The 26708-nt window shown below is 46.8% G+C and overlaps 1 long non-coding RNA gene across 1 annotated transcript; it reads right to left on the reverse strand.

Moving 5' to 3' along the window:
• Window positions 1-18819: 18819 nt before the first annotated feature.
• LOC149347606 (uncharacterized) lies at window positions 18820-21685 on the reverse strand. The gene is made up of 3 exons (XR_016282573.1): window positions 21669-21685; window positions 21009-21154; window positions 18820-18950 (listed from the first exon to the last, which is right to left on the reverse strand). It is a non-coding gene; the product is annotated as an uncharacterized LOC149347606 (long non-coding RNA).
• Window positions 21686-26708: the final 5023 nt, after the last annotated feature.

A 26708-nucleotide genomic window follows, 5' to 3' on the forward strand; every position in this document is an offset into this window, starting at 1 on the left:
TTCGCCGAAGTGGAATGCATCTCCGCGGAGAAGGCCGCAGCTGGGCTAAGAGCGGCACTCTGCGCATTCGACGACATGCGCTCCTTCATGGTTATGGCAGGCGTCGTTCGCGAGAGCGTCGTGTGCCACGCCCGGCAAGACGCGCGTGCGCAGCTCGACGACCTGAACGAGGATTGCTGGAGGGCGCTCCGGCGCTACCTGTTTTTGGACTACGTGGTCACGAGTGAGTGAGTGAGTGAGTGAAATACTTTATTGTCCTACAGAAGAAGACGACCTCATCCTACCCTACGGCTCTTCATCTCAGTGAGAGATGAGGACCAGAAGGGATTGGGGAGGACAGGGTCGCCGTGTGGTGGTGGTGGCAAAACTTTATTTCCCACAGTAGGGGTCGTGAAGGACACTCGGCAAGGCGCCAGGTGCACAGAGCAGCTCCCACGTCGGCACAGAGAGCCCGAAGATCTCCGCCGCCGCGCGGACCTCCTGGACAGCCCGAAGCTGGTCGTGTGGTGAAGCACTTTTTAACACTTTGTCCCAATGTTCCTTGTTCTTTGAGTAGGTGTCACTCCAACCGCACATGTAAATGCACAACCGCACAGCATATGGTTCAAGTCTACACGTTCACTGCACTGTTCGCACACATGTTGTCCGTCGTAGTCTGGGTCGATGTGCTTCATGTGTCAGGGGTTGGGGTATGAGTTCGTTTGGAGCAAGTGTAACGTGACCGACTGGCCGCGGGTTAATTTCTTGTCGGGGAGGGTGCTGGCCTGGATTTTTTGAATCCCGGCGGCCTCTTCAGCCAGTCGGAAAGCGGGGAGCTTGTGCTCAGGGTCCGGGCTACGCAGCAAGATCTCCCGGGCGTCTCTACTGCCTATTTTATTCGCCCTGTGTGGGGATTGTGTGCACTCCCAAATAATATGGTCAAGGGTCCCTCTCGCTCCACATTTCTTCCGCCTGCGTGTTTACTGCAATAACTGTGTTCTTATATTATTTTATTAATCATTATGACTCTCTTGCATTAGCGAAAAGTGACCGCAATTTTGGCCGCTGTATGTTCTCTAGAGAGAAATGTGTGAAAGTGTGATTGTGATAGATAGTGTTGTCATAGGCAAAATGTGGTTGACGACCTTTAATTAGTGAATAAAAAGCTAGAAACGCGAAAAAAATAAGACGTCAAAATAGCTATAGACTTCAATATAGTACATGGACATCAGAACCGCTACAGACGTCGATATCGTATGTGGGCATTTTGCTTTTGCATTGCTCCATTGCGGGTCGCCGTAGTGATCCCGAAGTTTTTAGTTTTACTCGCGTTTTTTTTTGTCGTCTCAGTATTTTATTGGGGTACCTATGCGATTCTTATGTTTAATGCGAGAAAGTTACCTGTCGCCGAGTTATCGAGGACTTGAGAGTCGAACGTCTTCGCTGCAGTAGCTCGTTTCGCGCGTTTCATTGCATTGCGGGGTTCCCGTACTTCATCGGCATTGAGCTGCCGCCTCCGGCCACACTCTGCTGTCTCGCCTAATGATGTAAACGCGACGCGAGAGATTCAACTTCGAACATGAAGACTGCATACCTCCTCAACCTCACTCTCCGAAAGCTGAAGGACAACTGACGTTGACGGCGAGGTCTCTCGCCTTGTGCAATCTCTAACCGCGTTTACGTGAATACGACACTGGCGCATGCCATTTCCAGCGTATCTCGAGAAGGTGACTTTACATGTACGCCATCAAATCAAGCAGGACAGCAGCCTCTCGCCCAGTGTATGCGGCGGAGGTGACCAGCGGCTCCCATCTTGAGAATGGCCTGCACTGTTATCTTACTGAGGGGGTATCGTACAGCTACCCTAGGAAGGAGGGGCGGCTCCAAACCAGTTTCCATTCATTGCGGAAGTCCACTTGACCTTCTCGGAGGGGGCGAAGGCATTCCATGGAGTAAGGAGTAGTGTTTCTCTACGTCAGTGGCGCGTCGTAGTTCCTAGCGTACCTTGCGTAGGCGACACGTCGCAGTTTACACGTACTACATTGTCATGGAGGAGGAGGAATAAACATTATTAGGCTTTTCTGCCGTCGTTAGCCCACTTTCGCCTCAGGTGGCCTCCATGAAGGGATGACCTCGAGGATCCAATCTGCGATATTGGCTTGTTTGGTTTATTGGCGTTTAACGTCCCGAAGCAGCTCAGGCTATGAGGGACACCGTAGTGAAGGGCTCCGGAAATTTCGACCACCTGGGGTTCTTCAACGTGCACTGACATCGCGTAGCACACGGGCCTCTAGAATTTTGCCTTCACCGAAATTCGGCCACCGTGGCCGGGATCGAACCCGCGTCTTTCGGGTCAGCAGCCGAGTGCTGTAACCACTGAGCGATATTGCTTATACTTGTCTTCACTGCGTAGGATCTTCTCCCAGCTATCAGCTGAGAGATATGGCAGGAGATTTCTGAGGGGTGGATTTCCCCGCATCTCCAGAGATTATGATCATCGTCTGCGGTGAGGTTTTTGTCATAAATATGGCAAGTAGGATTAACTTCACCTTTTGTAATTAAGACCAAACTTGAGCATGATGTGCTTTATTGTACGACTGAGGAGGTAATGTATAGCCCCTCTGGCAGAGGGATGGGCACCCGTAAATATTTTCATTCATCCCAGAAGTCGACTTGCCCGTCTCGGAGAGGGACAGCCCTAGTAGCAAAAAATCTCGCCAGAACGTTATAGCAAGGTCGCCAATGTTTTATAATATTGTGCAACATACTCCAACGTTGCAGCAACGTGTCCATAAGTTGGTCACGATGACACACACTGCTAAGATTGCAGCCACATGCTCAGAAATTCGTTAGGATCATAGATCTGTCATCGTTGGAACAAGATCGAGAAGCAACGTTGAGGCAATACAGCCTGGTGAATAACAAATCAACATTACAAATATATTTCAAGCACACGGTTCCAGAACTTTTCCGACTGTTGCTACAATAAAGATTTTTTCGACTAGCTGTACTTTGCAACTAAACCTCATCCGTTGTGCCTGCCACAGATTGCACGCACAGCTCCATTAATATGTCGCAAAGCTTTGTTTATTGCCCATTCGCCACTATCGCCCTTGGGACATCCTTCAGGAACGGCTATATAAGCTTCACTCTATGTTATGCGCTCGGAGCTGAGTGTATGAGTTGCATGTTGTACTGCATTGTGGAGCTCAAGTGTCGGTCGCTCTCGTTGATCTTAGAAAAGCGTTATATGTTGTGAAGCTTACCAATTGGCAGGCCTGCATGCTTGTCCAGGGTTTCTGCACTTTTCAAGAATGTTACATTAATGTTACGAAACATTGTGGAAATGGTGCAGAAATGTTGTGCATATGTGGACACAACATCCTATGTTGTCTTGATGTTGCCAATGGAGGACACTAGCCACGTTAATAAAACCTACGAAGCTAATATTGCTGCAATGCTCCAGCAGCAATCTGTGCTACTAGGGAGTCGCATTCCGCAGCGCGAGCAAGAGAAAGTAACAGGAAACCAAGAGGCGGACAGGATAGCTCGAGGGTACACTTATTACCGAGCATCAAAAGTAGCCGACCTCAAGGAGAACGCACCTGTACCCCAAGATTATTCGGCGATACTAAATTATAACAAGGGCTGCAGAAAGCGGTATCCATCACCACACAACTCCCTTAGCAGAGAAGACTCTGTCGCGTGGAGGCAGCTACAAACGGGCTCGTACCCGAACCTACACGTACTTAACAAAATGTATCCCACACAATACACTGACAAATGCCCCTGGTGCCAAGAACCACCCACGCTGTACCACATAACGTGGACATGCCAGAGGATACGCTTGGTACGAGTTATAACAAACCCGAGTGCGGAGAAATGGGAGGGAGTGCTCTCCAGCGATCGCCGAGTCAACCAAGGTCTGATTCGGCGAGCACATCTGGCAGCAGCTTCCAGCGGAGCCCTGGACTAAGCGCAGCCGACCTTTGTACGAGCAGATGGCCGAAGCCATCTGACAGCCGCAGAAGAAAAGCAAATCTAGAGCTTAATAAAGTTGTTCACTCACTCACACTCCCTCTGTTGCCTCGACGGCAGCTGTGCCACTTCCAGGAGTGGTGACGTTGTTGACGTGCTGCCCTTCTGCCACGAGTTTCTGACGACGGCGGGGTTTTCGCTAAACGAGCCAAGTGATTGGAGCTGCTCTCGCATTAGAAACAAATGGACAATCTAATTCTTTTTTCACGCAGCGTAGTACCACCTGACATTCATCAATGAAGCAGACATATTTCCCGAATGAAATAAGAGCCGCAATATTTCGTATAAGGAGCGCTTTCAGTTCTACCAATTAAATATTGCTTCCGATTGGTTTCCGTGTCTTTTGGTTGCTTCTTATAAGTCGTGAAATTCGTAGTCTCGTTGAGTTCACTTGTGCTGATGCTCTAAAATTATTGCAGAACAGCTCTTATGCACAGCCTGGGGAGAGGTGTTTCAATCCGTGTTTGGTTGACACTGTGATGAATAAATGGTGGGTGCCACCAGCGAACTAGCCAGCGCGCCATTAATCATGCGGCTGAGCTTGGACTCGGGACATTGAAGGATTTATCTGTTGCGCGTGAACTCCCAGCTGAATCCAGATGTAGACGGGTGGGTTCGAACTGTCTTCGTAACATGCACGTACCGCGTGTGAAATTGTTTTTGGTGCGATAGTCACCCAGTGGCTGTGCTGTGAATAAGTCATTGTCGATGACTTACTATCGCGATATCGCGTACTGTCGCGATAAAGATACTAAGGAATGCATATTCTTGGGGACAAAATTCTAGCTCAACTTCGCAAACCAGTCGAGTTGTCTTGTTACCAGTGGATAACGTATGCATGTCAGGCCACTGGATTACGCGACTGCGCCGAAAAAAACATTTTCCGCACACTCATGTCCTGTAAACTTCTGATCGCGATAGTACATGAAGTTGTGTCCTTCACTGAATGTGCATCATACATATTTATGCAAAATTTTATTAGGGCCTTTTGCTCGAAGCCCATTGCATGCCGACTGCTCTCCGCTAGGTTTCTCAGGAACGCCAGCCTAAGAGGGCTGACGAAAGAAGGGGACACGGTTTTCGCACTCAGTCCAGCCATCTGGTTAAAGGAGCCATGAAATGGTTGCTGGACATGTAGCAGTGCCATATTCCAGCAAAAATGAGTATTGTACTGAAACTTTTGCAAAAGTTGTAAATTTTTATTAACACACATAAGTCGTTCAAATTCTATTTGTTTGTAGAGCAACTGTTTCTCAATATTAAAATACTACTCAATGTAGTCTATCACAGCTGGCGCATTTAGCCGGCATCATTTCGTCCACTCGCTGACAATCCGTGTCACGTTGTAAGCACGTTGTTCTTGTCCACGGTATTATCTCCGTAAAAATTGAGTAGCCTTCGGTGGATGTCAGACAGCCTGCATCGTCCACAACTCCATGAGGAACCGTTTCTTCTCCTTGCGATCCGTTAGCTGCATGCAATGAAAAGGATCTATTAGTTACCTGCAAAAAAATCAACGGTTATTATACAAAGAGTTATTCTATCGACATGTAGAAGTTGTAGCAACTTTTGCATTTATTTAGGTACAACCATCGTAATACAACCCTATACACGCTGTATAGAAAAAATTGCGACGATTAAATTTGTGGGCTGACATAAAAAATTCAGCACGAAGGTGGCGCCAGTGCTCAGTGTGGTCACGAAGTGTCTCCCGTTTCTGCTGGCTTACGATGTCCCTGATAAACGATTAGAGTACTGACATGACAGCTAATAACCGGTTTACACACAAAAGGCAACGCTTAACACAAGTGTAACGACATGGGGAGCAAAATGGTCCTATTGGTGTGATGCCAGATCTGCATGAAAATCAAACCACAGTGGTCGCCATTTTGGAGTCGATGAAACACAGTGAAAGGGTACAGCGCATGTGTAATCGCCTTATCTCCCACTCCTCCGGCCTGCATCGCTGAAGCAGCACGTTGGAGGCCAAAATGGCGCCCGTGACCTTATGTGAATACCTCCTATGTGTTGCTCCCATGCGGTTGCTGTTTGCTGGTTTTAACTACAGGCACTTGTTTTGCTTTGCATCTTAACGTTGCCCTCAGTTGCATGGTACTGGAAGTGCAATAAGCATATCAATGCTCTTAAACCAAAACGCATTAATTTTACATCAAATACACTGGGTGACTGAGTTTTGGGGCTAACCGAGCAAGGTGGTGACTAAAACAGTTTCACAGCATACTCCGTTTGCCGTAGCATTTGCTATTTCCGTATTTCTAAGATTGTTATATTTTTGGCAGTATTTTACATGAGCTGGCTTTTAAGAATGAAGAAATGGGACAAACTGGACCACTGCACTGTAATAAAGTAATACCGTATGAAGGACACATCGCCATCTTAAATTTAGGACTGTCATGACATTACATGACTATTCGCCTACACACATGGCGAAACAATGGGTGCAAACACTAAAGTGTTGCAGGGAGAGCTTAGAAGATGAGCCGAAACTAGGGAGACCATTGACTGGCACCACCAACGAAGGTGTTCGACTCCCCCTGGATACAGCACACGCTCGACAATTGTCTACGCGCCATGCAGTAGAACGACTGGGAATTACACAGAAGAGAGCATATTATACTATATCTAGGGATATTAGCTTCTTAAAAATTTCTGCTCAGTGGGTTCCATGTCTCGTCACTCCTGAGCAGCAATACGCTTGCTTGATTACTTATCATGGGCGAATATCGGTTCATCTCTGTACCATCAGTTAGAGAAACGGTATCAAGTTTTATGGAATGGCAAAGATATGTTGCTCACTGAGTGTCATGCGAAAGCTTACAACATTGCCGGATTCTATTACTGCGAACGTCTGAAGCGTCTGAAATAAAGAATGCGAGAAAGGAAACCAGGAGTCTTGTGCCATCAGGACAGCGTTCCAGCACACGCCTCAGCAAGTGCCTGGTAGTTCCAGCTTGTTCTTCACTCGTAAGATCTGCAAGATGTTTGCCCCCTCCTAATCTTTTTCCAAGCATGAAATATTTCTTGCTGAGCAAAGTTTTGCCATTAACAATTAGGATGGCAGCTGGAGAATTTAGGTGTAAAGGTTTTTAAGCACCGCTGGAGGAAGGTGTCACCTTAGAGGACGAATATATAGAAACATACTTCGGAAAAGCTGGAAGTGGTTTTATTGTCTGGAGACTTAAATCGGCCGCCATATTTTTTATTACTACAAAAGGCATTCACTGATTACTTCAGGAAAGTGTCACGCCAGAAATACATGCATGCATGGCATGAGGCTGCTAATGAGTGCCGTACTCATCCTAAACAGGCTGCATCTGCAACATAATCAACAATAAAAATAACGAAGGAGACCCGGTACCGTATACGCCACTGGGAGGCTGTATGAAATGAAGCTTGGCAGGAAACGATGCGTGTTTGATATGTTTAGCCTTATACCGCATTGACATTTCCTTGAGACCAAATAGACCAGTCGTTACATTCACATCAATGCCTGAATATATCTTCTTTCCCAGTAGCACGTTGCTGCCCACAAAGATAGACGGATACTGGAAAGGTGGGCCTTGATGTCTAAAACGTTTCAACAGTACACTGCTTCAACGGAGTTGTCCGCTGCAGCGCTCATTTTGGGAAAGAGAATTTTAGTTTTTGCGACTGTGCGCTTGTGGAGGAAGCACGGTGAAGAAAGACAAGCTCCCTGAAAAATTCGGTGTTCAATCCTTTCACTCTAATGTTTTTCTGAAAATGTTGCAGTCCAGAAATAATTTGGTGTCGAACATCACACATAACTTGTTCTCTATCGCAGACGGTGTCTGCAGGTGCTTGTTTGGATTTCAGGCCTGTGAGCATGCGGCCAGTTAGTTTACATGAAGTTAGCAAAAATTCACAAGAGTCATAAGCCTTTCGAATCACTCCTCATCCCTTCTGCGCTTAGTGCAAATACTAGGGAAGTACAGGCGTGTTGCAGGCGCAGTCACTCAATCAGCTCCAACAGTTTGCCCTTCAGCTAATAATGTGAGAAGCCAGTCTAGAAAAACTGACACGCTTACAGCTACTTCACAAAATGTTTATCACACCTTGTTATAAAGAGGGCGCTACGAGAACAGAAGGTGCTTCGTGGAGCCACGAGTTCTTCCTTCCATATAAATGGAATCAGAACAGAACTGTACCACGTGAACGGAAGCGGTTCTTACTTGAATATTTGGTGGAACAAGCATGCAGCGAATTCTGGAAGGGCTGACATGTCGGGGTCCATCATGTTCTCACAACGCATCGCTGGAAGTAAAAAAGAAAGGAAAGCAGGATATTTTAGTTGGTTACGAGTTTTCTAGGAGGGAACTGACGTTGCTGATTTTGTAGAATACAGCATCAAATGCAGGGTCTCAAATGGTTGGTTTGAAAACAGGTGATATGCTTTTTTTTTGTAGCTGATGGGATCGCTTCTCGCTTCCCATTTTGCACGCTTTCTCGCCCCTGATATGCCTGATGACAGCCTAAATGAACTGTATCGAAACGGCCCTTACAAAAACACACTAAAACCTCACCATGGTAGTCTTAACAGGAAACTGACGTATTACAAATGGCTGCTCACAGGCGCGAGAGGCTTTGTATTCCATAAAATTCAACTGAAGCTATGTGATGTCCGGATATAGGACAAACTGACTTGTCAAAAGGGAACAAATGTGCTGTGTTCAGCTCCATAGCATGTAAGCAGGTAAAGTTGTCATGTGCCAAGAGATAAATATGCCTGTCACAATAGAGGACCATGTTATAGTTTCAAAAAACATGGGCTTCTTTTCGAAATTAGGTTTTTTCTGCGGATCGACAACTTTTTTTCGCAAGAAGGAAGGAGAGGCGTCTACCTAATGGAGGTCTGTTTTTTGGAAATGGTGGCCCGAATAGGATAACACAGTTGAGCCCTGCGCAAGGAGGAAGACTGGAATCGCATTCGCAACCCATTAAGAAGATTTTAATGATGGCTGAAATAGCTTTGGTTTGAGTGTGCCAAGAACTTCACGTTCAGTGGTGTGACACACACTGTTTTAACGCATAGGTGTACAGTGCATGTGCGAAAAGTTCTGTGTCAAAATAAGTGCCCAGAAAAGCCAAGAACTGTGTCTGCTACCGTAATAATGTTTTCTTTATCAGCACTCTAAATGCAGTGCAGTATATTAGAGTAATAAGCGCCGATACAACAGCATTTGTTATCCTTTATTTTTCCTCCTAAGTAAAAACACATTCAGTCACTGATTCAATAGCCCCGGTTTTTGTTTGAGGCTGAAAATCAAGACTTCTGAATAAATATGCACCTTTCAGTCGATGGTTGCGAAGACTAAAATGCATATAAGCCACCAAACGATTAAGAATAATGACTTCCCAGTGGCATTTATTCAGTGCAATGGAGCGAATGCGTGAGCAGACAGTAGTAATGAACCGATAAACAGTACAAGCACGAAGTTTGCAACGTAGCACATCTGTCCGGGGAGTAACCGAAGCAGCACAGGCAGTCGGCCCAATATTGGGAATATATTGGCAAATGTCGGTCCCAAAAAGGACCAGAGCAAATAAAACCATCCATTTGTAATCTTAGGCCCATTTCCTGTGCTGCGTGGGAGCACCATCACATATTCTATAACGCAACAGGAGGGAACTCACCCACGAACTTCAGACCAGTGCGCTGAAGGACAGGTTCGTCGAAATAGGCATCCTACCAAAGAAACAGAAGGTTCTAGGTTATGCTACAGACTAGCGCCGGAAATATCCTTACAGGACGCGAGAAACATTTTTCAGTTGAAGTCCTGAAAAATAAGCCTACAAATGTTAGGAACCACAGACGAACCGCTCGGCTCCCTTTGCCATTATTTGCAGTGTATTACCGGTTTTGTAAATAATTAATGCCTGTTCTGCTTAGTACGCTGTACAAAAATGTTCTGTCTGAGATTCACATCCCCAAGCTGGTTCGCATTTGCCAAGCATGAAAGTGCCCACAGTAACAACATAGTCTCATCGAGCGGCTTAGCCAGTTGGGTAGTTGCCATCTCTACTCGACTCGGTGTGATGTAGGGCGAGTCCGATGCACTTATATATTTGCTTATTTCCAGCTAGTATTTCTTGCATTATGGGTGTTTTGCAATTCGTTAACAGTTCTCTCTTCCTTCACACCAGCATGGCGCTGTTGCATAATTCTAAAATGTTTTGACATTTTTTTTTCTGGGCACAAGCAATCGCCGACTCAGTAGAAATAGAAATGAACTCACCGATGAATTTCAGGCCAAGGTCCTGTTTTCAGGTCCTGTTCAGAAATCGCCCTCTGCTCAGGCACCACATCCGAAGAAATGCCAGTTCTGTAAAAATGGCAAAATATAGGGGCTGCAACCTTATAAGTCATTGCTATAATTTCCACTACTACCACTTCTATGAGTCAGTTTTAGGCGAGTCTTCTATGAGTCAATTGTAGACGAGTAGGGCGGGCGGGTGGGTGTGGGTAGATAGCCAGTATATTAATAGTGAATATTTTTTACCAAAGGGTAAGATTACTACCAGAACAGCACAGAGTGGAAATAACTCTTATCACTGATCTACTTCTCGAGCATACCTCGCCCAATTTTGACACTAGTCTCAGTCGACGTCAACTATTCGGAAAATGACGCCCCAGAAGTGGCGCCTGCAAATTCAAAGGCCCCCTCGATACATAAAACTACAGTGCCATTACTTGACAGTGCAGTTGCCCTGAAGAAGTTTAACTCTTTATATTTCGCCTTTCTCGGGTGTCTCTAATCGGCTCGTTTCATCCAGGACCGCAATTCACACGGTTAGTCATGCTTCTTAGTTCACACCAGAAACTCTGAAAACTTCAACTAGACTGTAAAAAAAGGCCGATCCCAAGCAGATTGCATAAACGCCTACACACTGCATTTGGAATTTAGTGTTAAAGGGATACTGAGGCGGTTTTCGAATCAGCTAATTTTTTAGGGTTTTGAAGTAGTGTCATTGCTGATCAGGTCTGTGAAATTATTTTTTCGATTTTGGCTAAAACAGTGGCACAATCACCAATTAAAACGCGATGTTCAAATCTCCCGCGCCCCGCGCGAGCGTAGGAGAGGAGAACAGCGGAGAGGGAAACCTCGTCCATGTCGGCCAACGTGACGTCACGTTGAGGAGCCGGGGATACTTCGGCGCACCCGAGCGAGCTTTCAGCGCGCGTTGTTTCTCGTGCTGCGTGCGTTGTGACGTACAAAGCGTGTCAGCGGACCTTGAGAATCAGATTCAACACGAGGTACTACTCTGCGTTCGTGTCCATGAACAAATACGGCCGAGACTGTGTCGTCTTCCACTGTTTTTAGCAAGATCAAAAGCTCGCAGCGCAAGCGCTCGCTGCTGTGACTCAAGCTGACCAAAGCAAGCCTACTCTGCTCGAAGCACTTTCGTAAGAGCGGCTACATGCAGAGCTTGTCCCTAATGTGACCTCTGGAGATTTCTGTCGAAAAGGCGCGGCTGAACCATGACACAGTCCCTTCGATTTTCTCGCGCATGAGAGGCGTGTCACCATTCCGAAGAAGCGCCTCTTAAAAGTAGAAACATGCTCACTTAGCACATGAAGAAACCTTATAGAGGCTCAAGCATGTGTCGCTCTCCTCAGCTTAGGTGCGGCCAGACCACCTGAGACGTGCTCAGCAAGGCTCGGTTAGTGATTTTATACTCGGTTCGACGTGTCCAAGCAAGCAAGCAAGCAGAACAAAGCACAATAAAGCAAAGCAAGCAAGCATCGAAGCTCTTCATATGCGGCATCTCGTTTAATCGTAGCTAAGCAATTAAAATGAAAGCGTTCGACGTTGATTTCGGATGGAAATTTATGAGAGAAATGAATGCCAACCGAGGTTTTCCAAGAAAACACCGCAACCTTACTCGGTTTCTTCATCAAATTGAGGCAGCGGGCGAGTTGCAGCTAGCTTGGCTTTTAAACACACATTCAGACTACTTCACTGAACCTAAACTGCAAATCTAGGAAGGGCGAACGTTTCCGAGGCAGCGATTAATATTTTATGGCATCTGCTGAACGCGCCATGAGTGAAGCAGCAGCCTTGTGCGCGTATTTGGCTTGGTTTCCAGCGCACTATGATTGCGTCACTATCTTGTGGTCACATGCCTCGCAGTGCTTGGCCACTGCGCTTCGCTAATTTTGACACCAACTTTGTGCTCCTTCACCGTTTCCTTGGAATACTTTCTTGCCCCAACCTGCAACGCCGGGTACTGAGAACAGGATTTTTTGTACACAGTGCTTTGGGCCTTTTCTTTAGGATGACGCTCTTCCGGGCGAGCCAGGAGGCGTTCGGTGGTGGTAATTGACTTGAGTATTGTTCGCACCCATTCCTTTGCGAGAATACGAGCCGAGGTTGTGCTGGCACCTTTTACGCATGGTCTGTATCGCGTCTTTGACGCTGGCGTATGCTTGTGCTAGGCGTAGAGTTTCTTGCTTGTGTCTTTTTTGGTTTCAGGCGATACGTAGAATGAGCAAACTGTAGTATCCTTTTCTTCGGAGGTCAGTAAAAAAAAAAATAGTCGCCGTATTCGCTTTTACAACGACACGGAAAGCTGCGATCTGCACTCAACGCAGCGCCGGATCCGCATCGGCAGCTTCTCCAGTCCTCAAAGTGACGTCACGACCTCTCTTGACCAATCACGGGCGGCGGCGCGCCGCGCGGCGTGCCCCGCGGCACAGGCCGCATATTTCGGCTAAAAAAGGCAATTCGCGCTTGTTTTTGCCTTATTTGGATGCGATATTCCAGTATACAGCATGAAAAACTATAGGATGCCGCTGCCAGCCCGATTTTCAAAAAAAGTGCTTCAGTCTCCCTTTAAGCAGGGATTGCACGATAATTACAAAGACTGCAGTTTTTTTTAATCTACTCCAAGCATGTTTGCCTGCCATTTACGGCGTTTGCAATCAGAAATCGGCAAGGTGGTCGGCGTCTAAACAGGCAACAGGGAATCAGTGTCGCTATCTCAGTACAGAGGAACCTTAGTCGCTCTCCGTGTCGCATACAGGGCATGATTCGAAAACTAAAAAAAAGCATTCGCCGCTTTGTTTTTATATCCTGAAGCACGCTACTCTGAAAATGGGAACGTAACTATGTCCCCTTAACCAGCATTCACTCACCAGGGTTCTTGTTCAGCAGAGAGTCGCAACGGCGTGGAGTTGACACGTCACAATTCCAGAGACTTTGCTGGGAATCTGCTGCAGGCGCCTGGAAGGACAACGCCGTCTTTGGTACGGAAATATGTCCAGAGCTTTAACGAGACGAAGTGGAGAAAATGCGATCGAGCGCTGAGAGACTACCTTGCGGTCATGATAGGAAATAAAGGGGAAAGGTTCCGAGTGCAAAGCTACAGAACACAACCACAAGAAATATGTGCGTCAGTGATCACGGACAAATTTCCTGTGCTTATCTGCATGTTTTGACAACTGAACTTACGAAGTGTGTGCATGCTGATCTTATTTGGTCGTTTGAATTAGGTTCTTTGTACGTTCTACATCCGGGCCATGACTTCGACCTAATTCATTTTTTCACACATCGATAATAAACCTCAGAAAATGTGACTATGACGATTGGTTTTATTTGGTTTGGTTTATGGGGTTTAACGTCCTACAGCGACTAAGGCTATGAGATACGCCGTAATGGAGGGCTCCGGAAATTTCGACCACCTGAAATTCTTTAACGTGCACTGACATCGCATGACTATGACGAATTCCTGAGCAGAGTTCTACGGCGACAAAGCTGAGGTCCACATATTTGCAACCGGAGATGCACAGTCGTCGTTTCGGTACACTGCCACCTGTATGCGAAGAAAAACTTTCGAAACTCCTCGCCAGTTTTCATATCTGACGTGTGTGGAGGCAACAGAAGATGTACTGCAATATCACAGGATTGGATTAAAACAGCAACGTGATCCGCCGTTCTGATGGGTGCCAATAAGGGGGCACGGTGGGTAACTACTCGTCCAGAGAGAATGTATTTTTGAGTTGTTTAATCGCGCTTGCATGCTAAACCTCTGCGCATGGAGCATGCACAGGAAGTCGTGCTCTCTCGCCAGTAGGCTGCTTTGATAAAGCGGCCCGACCATCGGGCACGTAGACGCCTACGCTATGATATTCCCTTCCAGGTCATAAAGCTGCCTGTCTGACTATAAGAAAGGAAAAACGGCTGACTTACTTATGAAGTTGATTCAGGCTCTGGAAGCCCCCAGTATCCAGGTACCACGTCCGAAGGAACGCCAGCTCTGCGATGACACCAGGAGAAAGTGCTAGAGCATAAGCTGGTGATTACATGCTATTAGTGATGACCTCCAAGGGTTAATGAAACGAGCGTTTCAGTCAAAGGCTGTACACATACTCCAGGGGTACAACAGCGGTAGTCACTTTGAGGAAACAGTGTCCAAAATTGCGCGCGCATTGTAATTCCGTAGACGCAAAGGCGCAAGTCTATGTGCGCTAAAACTGGGGAACAGAGCACAAAGTTCTGTTTCAAGCTTCTGCTCCGGTTGAAGGCAGCGCTAACCATCAGAGTTTTTTTCAAATCTAAATTATTGCCTAGGTGCCAGGTGACCATAGAATCTTACCGTTACTATGCGATCCTCGTCAAACCATGGCTGTAAGAGCAATTTCTGTTCAGTGTCATTACACGCACTGAACGGACACCCCCTGCTCGCAACAGCTAGTCTGGATGGCTGATGAAAAAAATGAATAGCCGGAAGAAATAGCCGGAAAAAAAAGAGTGCGCTGAGAGTACAGCCAGGTCAGCGGCATTCCCGTCAGAGATTATTTCCGGGGGAACGCATAATACACTTGTATCATTAAAATATATAGTAATGTTTGTCCTGTACTGTACTTGCTTAAAAAAAGGCTTGGTCAAAACATATTCGTTCCAAAGGCACTTGGTGACATCAACTGGCGCAACTAGGAGCATGCGATATTTTAAAAAGTGATGTAGCTGAACTTTACCTCTGCAGTCGATCTTCTTATATAGCTATGGATGAAGCAAGACTGCAAGAACTGAAGGGTACGTGGCTGTAGCCGCGTAATCGAACTAAATAAATAGCCGTTCCTAATAGTGACTGTTTAGATTCAGACAATATGCGATTCGAGAAGCGCCAAACATTTCTGAATAGAAGGTGGCTTAATTAAACCGGCTTAAAATTGGCAGACGATTACGGTAGTCACTCATGCAAAATTTAAAGGCAGCTTTTCAAACGCCACCTGCCACCGCTGGCAGGTGCCGTGTTACGCTGTTAGCCACCCATCCACTTCCGGTTGTCCATTCCTCCGCTCTTGCCGTGACAGGTGGCGTTTCGAACTGCTACTGCCTGCTAAGACGCCACGTCACACACCGCAGCACGCCACCTGTGAGGTGGCGTGTTGCGGGGGAAATGCTTCGGGAGTGAGGGATAAAGTTTACTTGCTTCTGATAATTTTCATCACTTTGATCTTTTAAGCTAGGTGTACACTGAATGGTGCCGATGTGTTTAAAACAGAGGCTGCGCCCTCTCACTTAGGTGGCGCCTTGGCACGGCCAGTCAGGGTGGCCTACAGGATTGTCCCATTGTGTTACTGAGAATTTTCATGACCACGAAAGAAGCGCCATAGGATATCGCGATACTACAACTCCTTACTCCTTATTACTACTGGAAATGAACGTGCCGCAGGTAGATAAGAGCAGTCGAGTCACAGACACTGAGGCTAGACATTCCATTTACTGGGAATAGCCCGAGCAATCTACAACAGATAACAGCATACTCACCAGGTGCCGAAGTGTAGTCTCCTGAGCAGAGCCCTGTCCCAGGTACCACATCCAAAGAAACGGAACTGCTGCAAAAACCACACCATTCTCAAAACTGCATTGCTATATCCAATATTGATCTCAACATTCATTTGGCTTTATTTTATCATCGGCAGCGTGATTGCGGTGGTAGCACATTCGTAGTTGTGGAACAAAGACAACAGAACTAGGTCTAACTTCCCTTGTCACCTCAGGGCCTCAGCTACCAGCTTCAATGAAGGGGAGGCGCTGGCGCTTAGAACGAAGCGACGCATGTGGACGCAGGGATGTGGCAATACCAGATTGATACAAGATCTGACGGCCGCCGGCGGATATGCCTCGCAGGATGGAGCCAGTGATCAACCGCGCGCTTCAGAAGCGACTAACAGGTGTTTAACTCTGATAACCTTTCTGATCAGCAGAACTGACCGGTTCTGGTTGACTCCGAGCTAAAAAATTAGCTCTCAACGCTCTGAAATTTGTAAACGCGATGGGAGGCAGTTATGTAGCATTTAGGTTTGGTTTGGTTTATTGAGGTTTAACGTCCCGAAGCAACTCAGGCTATGAGGGACGCCGTAGTGAAGGGCTCCGGAAATTTCGACCACCTGGGGTTCTTTAACGTGCACTGACATCGCACAGTACACGGGCCTCTAGAATTTCGCCTTCATCGAAATTCAGTCGCCGCGGCCGGGATCGAACCCGCGTCTTTCGGGTCAGCAGCCGAGCGCCGTAACCACTGAGCCACCGCGGCGGGGCTTATGTAGCATTTAGCGTCGCTATTAAATGTAAAGGCATCACAGCAGAAGAGCCCGGACTGATTTCGACCGCGTGAGGTTCTTTAACTTGGATATAAATATCGTTGTACAACTGTTGGCTCCCGCCAGATTGGTTTGGTTTATGGGGGTTTTTAACGTTACAAAACGACTAAGGCTGTGAGGGACGCCGTAGTGAAGGGCTCCAGAATTTTACAGAGGACGCGATGCTGCTCGGCTGTGTAGCATCCGCGGTACTGATTGCGAAGCGCATATAAGGCTATAACATGCTGGACTGCCTCGACGTGCTGCACCTGTATTCAAATTCTTCGGCAGCGAGTTCTGATCACTTCAGAGAAGGGAATAACTCTGGGCAGGTCGTTCACAATGAAAAATTTTGTAAACATCTAGCACGTCTCCCCCCAAGCTGGTTAACAGAAAAAAATTATTCCCGACAGGAAGAGGCAATGCATCGCGCATAACCCTCTTAATAAAGGCATTCGTAGTTTCTTGTTCACTTCATAACAAAAGCGGTCCAAATTTCCGGAGCCCTTCACTACAGCGTCCCTCATAGCCTGAGTTGCTTTGGGACGTTAAACCCCAATAAACCAAACCAAACCATAACAAAAGTTACACTCTAAGCTGACCTTTCTAAGGGATACTGAAGCAAAGTCTTAAAATTGAACAAAAATGCTGAAAATAGATTCTCGGATTGTGATTACACCGAAATCTAGTCGTCGCTTTGCATATTTTGCAGCGGATGGTTTTATTTTCGATGTCTTCAGAGCGCGCGCCGAGCCCTCTCGGCCGGCGCGAGGTGGAAAGCGCGACGTTATGACACCCTCGTCCGACAGGCAACCGGTTGCGCCACTCGAAGCGCGATGTCGCATTGCAGTTTGGGTAGACCAAGCAGTAAGGCTCCCAACCACCGGCGCTGCCGAAGCAAAAGTGGCAAAAACCGCGAGTAGCGATGGCAATCGTGCTCGTGCGGGAACGGTGGGCGCACGAGTGTTATGACGTCTATTCGCAGCTTCCACAGGCGGCCGCGAGATGCAACGACACGGCAATAAATCGCGAAAAAAAAACATGTCATCTGCCTTTTCGCGCAAAAATGCTTTTCGCATTTATCAATTTTAGCAGTCAAGCTCTTGTTTACATCTAAAAAAGCAGCTCCAAAAGTTTGCTTCAGTATCCCTTTAAGGAAGAGGTTAAGCCAAAACGTACTTTTTGCCAGTCTTACTAAATATTACGCCACACACGATTCAAAGAACAGATCACAATAACTTGCACTTGGAGGCCCAGATTTGAACAAGGAGGGGACTGGGGATGGAAGCCTCAATGCGCTGATCACCGTTGACTAGCAAAACATGTCGGCCAGCTACGTATGTCCATTAATGTTATGCTAAACATGTACAGTCATGGATAAAAGCCTCAAGGAAAAAGGCTTTTTGGTTCAGCAGCATCACAAAGTCATTATAGCACTATTAAAGTTCTGATCACCTTGAAATGCTTGCAGAAGGCTTCTTATTGCAGCAGACAAGATTCCTGTTTGAAGAGTGTTTTGAATGATCCGCTGCACCGAGCTTTCTTGGAACATTAATTTCGCTGCAGGTGAATGCTGCGGCATTAACACTTTTGAAAACGACTGTACTTGCGTACTCATGCATTATGTTATGAAAGTATGAAAATATTACGTAGAGAGAATTGAATCAATTTTACCGCAGAGAATTTCAGCAATTTTGCAGATGGGAACTAGCTGATATGCTTTCCACTGGTTTGGCTTGACATCATGGAGTGCAATAAGGGTAAAATTAATGTGTGTTAAGAGGAGTTCACGTTTAACAACCCCAGGTGGTCGAAATTTCCGGAGCCCTTCACTACGGCGTCTCTCATAGCCTGAGTCGCTTTGGGATGTTAAACCCCATAAACCAAACCAAACCAAACCATATGAAGATCTATATCTTATCTTTACAGAGTCTATAAGCATTTCATTAAATTTTTACACGATTTTCTTTCAAGGCGCTTGACCTTATATGGAGTCCGTAAGCTTTCATACGTATTTCTATATAGCCCATAACGACTCCATACGCTCTGTACTGACTGCATAAAGTTTCGTATGGAAACGCATAGAATTATGGAAACTTTTAGTAGGTTGAAAGGGCCATGCACTGCTCCGGTCAAATTATTTCTTACAGAGCACAGTCTTCTCTCACCCTATCCCAGTCGGCCGCAGAAGGTCTAGCTGTCGGTGGGATTGGAGGCACTCACGTCACGAAGGCACCACAGAACACGTAGGAGGCCACATTTCCTCGCCCGACACCGGCCCTTGCCCCGACATTGGCTCGTACAGCTTCAAGAGAGGTGGAGGGATTACGCAATTATTGGAAATGTATTATGCAGGGGAAAGCTGCCGTCTAAGAAGTTTGGTTTGGTTTATGCGGGTTTAACGTCCCGAAGCAAGTCAGGCTATGAGGGACGCCGTAGTGAAGGGCGCCGTCCAAGAAGTGGCAAGATTCACAGCAAAGTTGCAAAAGGGTTGTCAGGAGATGCGGGTCGTTGATAACTATGAGGAAGAGGTGAGGCACAAGTCATGCTGGCACTCAGACGTAATGCGCTAAATTGTAGGTAGTAAGAATGCAATATTTAAAGAATCCATAGAGCCATCCTTTAACGATCTATACGCCTAATTCATGACAAGCTTGCCGACAGGTTCTCTACAATCTAAATCGGTTTTTCGATAGCGTTTGGCTGAGCCCTTTCTTTCCCCCTCACCGACGAGGATTGACAAGATAACCCTCTCTTGCGCTGTCCTGTGCTCCAACAAGCGTCGCTAATTCTTGGCTCCTTTTCTCTTTTTTGACATGCCACGCCCAGCGTACCCAGCGTTGCCTTGCCGTCACCCGCCGTGTCCGACCATGTGATGACGTGTTGTGCTTTGAGCTACTGAGGACAGCCACTAATTTGTGGTCCCAGGGAGTCGTTTGGCTAGCGTCTGCATGACCAACCTCACGGTTTGCACTAGCTTTCAACTGACCAAGTTGACTGCAGGAACCCCATGTTAATTCTCGTAAGCATCAAAATATGTGTCTGATACGACGTAGGCTAAAGAGTACAACGAAATGTAGGAGCTGAAAAAAAGTTATTAGGGTTATAGAATAGCGCAGGTTTATTCATCATCATTGTCATCAGCATATTTATGCCCACTGTGGGGCAAAGGCCTCTTCATTGACGGGGAATGAAGAAATTACTACGTTAGTTTCGCATGGTGCTTCACACGTATTTTGCGCATTCCACTGAGCAAACATGAATAGGAAAATAAGGTGCTTGTTAACGACCTACATATGAACGAAGCGATCAGTCATCGAAAGCGAGGAAAGCATAGGCAAGCTTTTCTAATTTAAATCTGCGGTGTTGATCAGTACGAAAGAATTATTGTAACCATAGTGTAATCAGAAGCCCGCGTTTGTCATGCCACAGAAACTTGGAGAAGGCAGAGTAACACAGCAGATGAAAGAAGGGAAAAGAATATAAGCAGAAACAGGTTGAAAAATACGAGCGAGGGTGATGCGGCAGAAATCCAAGCCAGTTTTGGCAAAGAGCACCTATATATGTTCTTGCCGGGACGCAGTATACATGATTTGTATAATCTTTTACTAGAATAATTCTGGCTATAACTGCTGAAGATATCGTACATAGAATGGCCTTATTTTGCAACTCAGCCTTTTTGTGGCATTGAACTTCACGTTTGGTTGATGCTCATGTTCATTTTCATATATATTTGGCACTGAGCTTTGAGATGGATGGATTGACGGCAGATCCTACCATGCTGACTGGATGCTGACGTTTCTGCGTTGGCAACTACAGCGCCCAAAATCCAGTGACAGATCTAAGGCACAAAGAATTTGGGCTACTTGTATCCATGACAGTGGAAAAGCAACGTCTTTTCCCGCTGAACGGCCTCAAATAGGGGTGGCTTAAGCTGAAAACCCGTTTGTCTGTATCAGGGTCTCGGTAAGCACAAAGCTGAATTTCCCACCTCTCAGTACTGAAGCCTATTTAAGAGGTCATACTTTTACAGGTCCCGTTCATGTATGTGTCCATGCCATAACCTTCTGCCCATTATGCTGCAATGAGTAAACCGCGCAAAGGAGGGCAAAAAAGAATTCAGCACAATTTAGCGAGCAACATTGCAGTTCTTTGCGGAAAAGTAGGGGTGGCACAAGTTAATTGCTTTCACTCATAAAATGATGTACAATGCGTAGTGAGAACGTGCGAGTTTTAGAGACACGCTGAAGCACATTGAAGGCGTAACACGTATATTTAGACTAAAGACTGTCGAATGAATTGCATTACAGCAAAGCGAGCGGGCCAGTCACTTCCACAACAGTGAAGTATCAGTCCTGCTCACCTGGTACAGCTCTCTTCATCCCAGTCCTGGTGGTAAGGGCGAGGGAGAAGACTGCCGGAGGACCAGCTCGCACCCACGTGACGAAGGCACTCCAGACACCGCAGTCTGCCGCGTCTTGATTCACATTGGCCCCGCTGGCTCTGTTGCTTGAGGACGAAGGGACAAAAGTTAAAGCTGGTTCGCTATACGACTTGCGCTATAGCGACATTCACCGAACATCGCTTGCAAACGCCTACGTAGACAAGCGTCGTCCATGACACACATTTTCACAGATTTTCTGTGAACGGACCTGGAAGCCGACAAGTACTGACACCTAATTTCATTGGGATTTTCACGCTCCGAGAGGAAAAAAAAACGAGGGATCCTCGTAGCAACCACATTATGAGTACATACATGGCATAATACGATAGAAGATATAAGAGATGATATTGGTACGGTGTAGTGAGTATGGTAGTTCAGTGTGCCGACGTGGCACTTATGCCATGAGGGACGTCACAGCTCAAGGCTCCGGATTAATGCTTGAGTGCTTGGAGATCATTAAACTCATGGCATCACCAAGCACACGGGCGGTTTTGTATTATGCCGCGATTGAAACATCGAGGAAACCTTTGCATGTTTATTGTTGTCTAGTTTCCTAAATCACGGCATTATGCGACTCACATCCTGACCTCCCTCATTCTTGGTGTAGGCGACGCTTATCCGCCTACTGTATTTGAACGCGGGCTGTAAAAGAAACTGGTTGTGTGTCGACAGGCGCCCCGTCTAGAATGGGTGCAAGTTTTAGATACGAAAGAGGGGCTACGACACCAGTTTGTCAGAGTTAGAAAACTGCTAGGCTGCAAGAAAAGAAACTGCAGCGAAAAAAAGTAGGACTCTAGTTTGGGCTAGTTGGTTCATGATTCAGGAGGAAAACGGGGCAAAAAAACGCGGACAAAAGAGAAAAGGCGCTGGTCCTGTTGTGTTTGTCTCTTTTGTCCACGTTTTTTCGCGCCGCTTTCCTCCTGGAAAAAAAGTGTTGATTCCAGTTTTATAGACGTGAAATGAAGCATGTGTAATGTGGATGTATTGAATATGTGGTTAGCTATAGCGCAATTTGTCCGTAATGGTTGCCTGACATGTCTGCCTGGTTAGGTATGTGGGCAAACAAATCCGTTGCCTGTCCTGGACCCACACTTGTTGATCGTAGGAGCATGGGCATCACTACTCCACTGCGGTATACCACGCTCCCCTCCATTCCAGCAGCGCCTTCTATGTCACCGGAAGTAGAAGAAATGGTCTTTATCCCCATCCAGACACTGCGGTGGCTTCCCCAATTTAGCTCACAAGGAAACCATCACGTGGTACTGCGATGCTTGTAGCTACGAGGAACGAGGACTTTCGTCACAAGTTTGAAGTCAGAACTGCAGAGATAATTCGCTTCGAGAAACTGGTTGAGGAGTTCTGCGACATGCAGTCGTGTCGCGAGAATTCGTCAGTGAGTGACAGCCCAAAATGGTCGCTGGCGACTTGCGCAGGGCCCCTCTTCCACGACGAATCGGCTCAATTGTGTCGCGTGACCTCCGCGACTCGCCACTATGTACGTGCTTTAACAGCAGCCTGCCTATCTAGTTTAGGCGGAAGCGACCAAAAGTGAGCGTCCGACCGCAGAGCGTTGGGGACGAGGTACCGCTACAAAAGAAGTGCAGGCCCCTCCAAACCAAAGCAATATTTGACAGTTAAATCCCACGACACCGCTGATATATTCAATGCTGACCATCGACCGGGCTTGGCTGCGGTGATTTTTCGGTCCCTGTCACTGACAATGGCTTTACGACTGCAATGTGCAGACTACAGTGACAGCAAGACTACTGCCGTCCATGTTGCAGGAAGTGTTTGTGTTTGGGATGAACACCACGAATGCTGGATTCAGAGAGCTTCCACTTGAGTCGACGATCTACCTGCCCACCTATTGATGAAACGAGATTCCCAGCCGGTACCGATGTTTCATTTTTAAGTGGAAAACAAAAGACATGCACCTGAATAGATTGCAAATGCATTCACTGAAGGATACCGCAAACTGGCTAAAAACTTGCATCCTATAAAAATATAGGACCCTTGTCTCCTACTGGTAATTCGTTTGGGCGAGCTGGCATATTTCTATATTGTAATTCTTTGGGCGGACGCACACACCACTGCTGATTGTGTTCCTGTTTCAGCTTGCTCGGTTGTTACAAGATGAAGAGAAAACTGGGAATTATATCGTCAGCTAAGTGACACGTTTTAGCGAGTTTTCCCATTTTTATTCTTCCACAGAAAATTGCGTGAAAAGGAGGTTTTTGTGGGAAATTTTGCACAATCAAAATAAATACTCAGCTACACATTTTGATCAACCGGAACAAATTTCAGGCATGTTATGTCAGCTGATCTGAGGGCATCTGGTCTGTGATGACATTGTCTGCTACAGAGCCTTCTGCTCTTGAGGATCCACGTTATTTTCTCTGCGTAGAGAATTAGACCACACGATTGAAGAAAGCAAATGCATTTATTACTTTAACCTCTGTGCAAATGTCTTGTGCATAAATTTCTACACTTGCATTAGCGTGCTTGTTAAAACTCTCAGCCAGGTTCTGTTTCTCCCACCGCAATGAAAGGCTTGTGGGAGTGACACATTTTCTCGCATAGAAGAGCGATAACATCATTCTAAATTACAAAGGAAAGCTTGTCCTCTATACGCTACTGTATCTCAGGAACCACACACTCAGCTCCGGCAGTTTTCTTCGCTGTTGAGCGGGCTGCCTGACAGGTACGACCGGACATGTTCTTCGTTCTGGGACCGATGGAGCGACGCTGCATCGTGGAATGGTCGCTCGCTGATCGAATGTCTCCGAGCTAAATGTCGGAGACGCGTGACCCAGTGGCAGAGCGAACCACCACGTCCCGCTACTGGCTGTTTCCATGACAACGAAGTGGCAGCTTCTTACTTCTGGCCTGTGAGAGAGCAGCAATTCAGGGAGCGCCTACGGCTGCATGTCTGTTGGTTTTATGGTTTTATAGAGCATAACGTCCCAAAGCGACACAGACAGTGAGGAACGCCGTAGCGGAGCATTCACATCGCACAGTACACAAGCCTCTAGCCTTTCGCCTTCAACGAAATGCGACCGTTGGGACCGGGATGGAATGCACGGTTTTCGGTACAGCAGCCGAGCATCATAAATACTGAGCTATCAAGACCGCTTAGGCTGCACGTTTTTTATGCGTAGACGATTAGGCAAGAAAAAAGCAAAACGGGTTCCGGAAATTCTCACCATCTGGGGTTCTTTAACGTGCACTGACATCGCACAGTACACGGGCCTCTAGCATTTCGTCTCCATCGAAATTCGACCACCGCTGGAGGAGAAATACTAGAGGCCCATGTAGTGTGCGATATCTGTGCACGTTAAAACCCAGGTGGTCCAAATTTCTGGAGTCCTTCACTACGGCGTTTCTCATAGCCTGAGTCGATTTGGGGAGATAAGGTGACCGCAGCTGGCAAGGCACAGCGTTAAATGGAGAGATATGTAAGTGACCTTTGTCCTGCAGTAGAAATAATTTGGCTGATGATGATGATGATGATGATATAGGGTAAGCCAGCAGCCCAATTCCATCGTAACCACGAGACGAGCGAGCCATTAAACTAGAAACTGAGCTCTTTTGGAATGGTTAAACTGGACACTACACAAGTTAACGCTGCGGTGGCTCAATAGTTATACTGAGCGGCTGGTTATAACCTGCGTTGGTTTAACTTTAAACACCCACAATAAACAAAGTGTATCCAGCAGTTTGCCGGGCTCACTTTCCGGAATGTAGAGAACGAATGAAGATACAAGGCTCCTGATCCTTGCTTCCTAGCACGTAAAATTGAGCGCGACAAAACAATTCATATGCAGGCTGTTTCACTTAAGACTGAGCGTTTTTTAGAAACGACCATTTTGAGTCACTAGAGCGTTTGTTAGCCATAGTATTAAAGTGATAGTGTTAAAGGCCCGGTTACGAATAAAATTTGGCGTCGGCGTTGTCAGCGAAAAACCATCATCAAGGTTCTGGCATGTCACCAGAGAGCTATCTTGGAGGTAGGTGGGCCACCTAGGTCCCATGACGTTGCGGTGTCATCACAGCCCGGCCACCTGATTGTGAGCAAACTCGGGAACAGCAACCTGGAATTGCTTGCCATCGCAGGGTAAGGCGCATCACTTAACCGCTGCACCACTGCGCCGGGAGGGATATTAGGACTCCCAGGGATCTGGTTTGGTTTGGTTTATAAGGTTTAACGTCCCAAAGCAACTAAGGCTATGAGAGACGCCGTACTGGAAGGCTCCGGAAATTTCGACCACCTGGGGTTCTTTAACGTGCACTGACATCGCACAGTACACGGGCCTCTAGAATTTCTCCTCCAAAGAAATTCAACCGCCGCGGCCGGGATCGAACCCGCGTCTTTCGGGTCAGCAGCCGAGCACCATGTCCCAGTGATCTGTGAACGTGAAGTAGATAATGCCCTTCTGCATATTTTGGAATTAACTCCTTACGCTATTGCGCCATACCCTTAAGGTGGAGCTTAAGTGTCTCCTCCAGTTCTGTCAGCAGTATACTGCATCATAATGCAGCTAAGACATGGTCACTAGCAAATTGTCGCCCACCGTTGTAAATATCGACATCAGCCACCGGTCGACTCGCGCCCCTCTCCACTTACTCCTGTCCCACTCGAATAACTTTCGAAGAACTACCTGTGCAAAGATGAATCTTACGCGAGCTCGGGAAGAGCCACCTGTGTTTCACAACCTCCGCCGGTGGCTGTGTTTGAAACAGGCACCTGCCAGTGCAGTGGCGCATCGCTTAACCGCTGTACCGCAGCACCGGCAGTGGTCGGAGTGCTCACTGCGATCTAACAATGTAACATAATTTGCGTAGTTGCATAGTCAGAACTACTGTAAAATAAGAATAAGAATAGACTGGAGTATTAAAGACGATGTACTGATAATCGGAATAAAATCATGACTGGAATTGATTGGTGATCGAAAGAAGGATACTGTCGAATTTACTCCTCGTCAATCAACTGATCACTCCGATTTTTTTAAATCGAAGCTGTCCGTTCTGAGCTGCAGTTCCAGTGCGCTACGGCCAGTCATATAGCTGCAGAAACAGCTTCGCTGCGAGAATGAAAGCGCACCGCTACGGTTCGCCAGGGGGAAGGCTTGAGTACGTTATGGCCTGAAGGAGCTAGCTATAGAATGGATATGCTTCGTGTGATCAGGACAGTCATATGTAAGATGACCGGTTTAGAAGATATGGTGGTGGATCATTCGTGTAGACTTATTGCGCCGTGTGAAATGCGGCTGAAACCATACGTGCATCTGGCATCGATGAGCCAGGAGGTCCCCTGTTGCCCATGGTGTATATCGCACTTGACCTCCGTCTATGAATTAAAGTTGTATTTTCGTCCCATCTCTAATGTAGCCACGCCAGTCAATGCGCCGTTTATGGTACTGAGTATGGTTTCTCGGTTGGAGGAACCAATTTGTTTCTCAAGGATTGAAAAGAGCTGCGGTTGGACAGAAAGCTTTAAACACGAATTCTAAGCTTTGCTTTAGTATTGGATGATGGTCAAGACAAGACCACCCCGGCTTTTTGGAGTAATTCTGTGGCGATGGAAATATTTAGCCTGCAAAACAAATTGGCGTATAGTGG

This window comes from Amblyomma mixtum, chromosome 4 (assembly GCF_055824585.1).
Source record: "Amblyomma mixtum isolate Tamu chromosome 4, ASM5582458v1, whole genome shotgun sequence".
NCBI classification, from domain to species: domain Eukaryota; kingdom Metazoa; phylum Arthropoda; class Arachnida; order Ixodida; family Ixodidae; genus Amblyomma; species Amblyomma mixtum.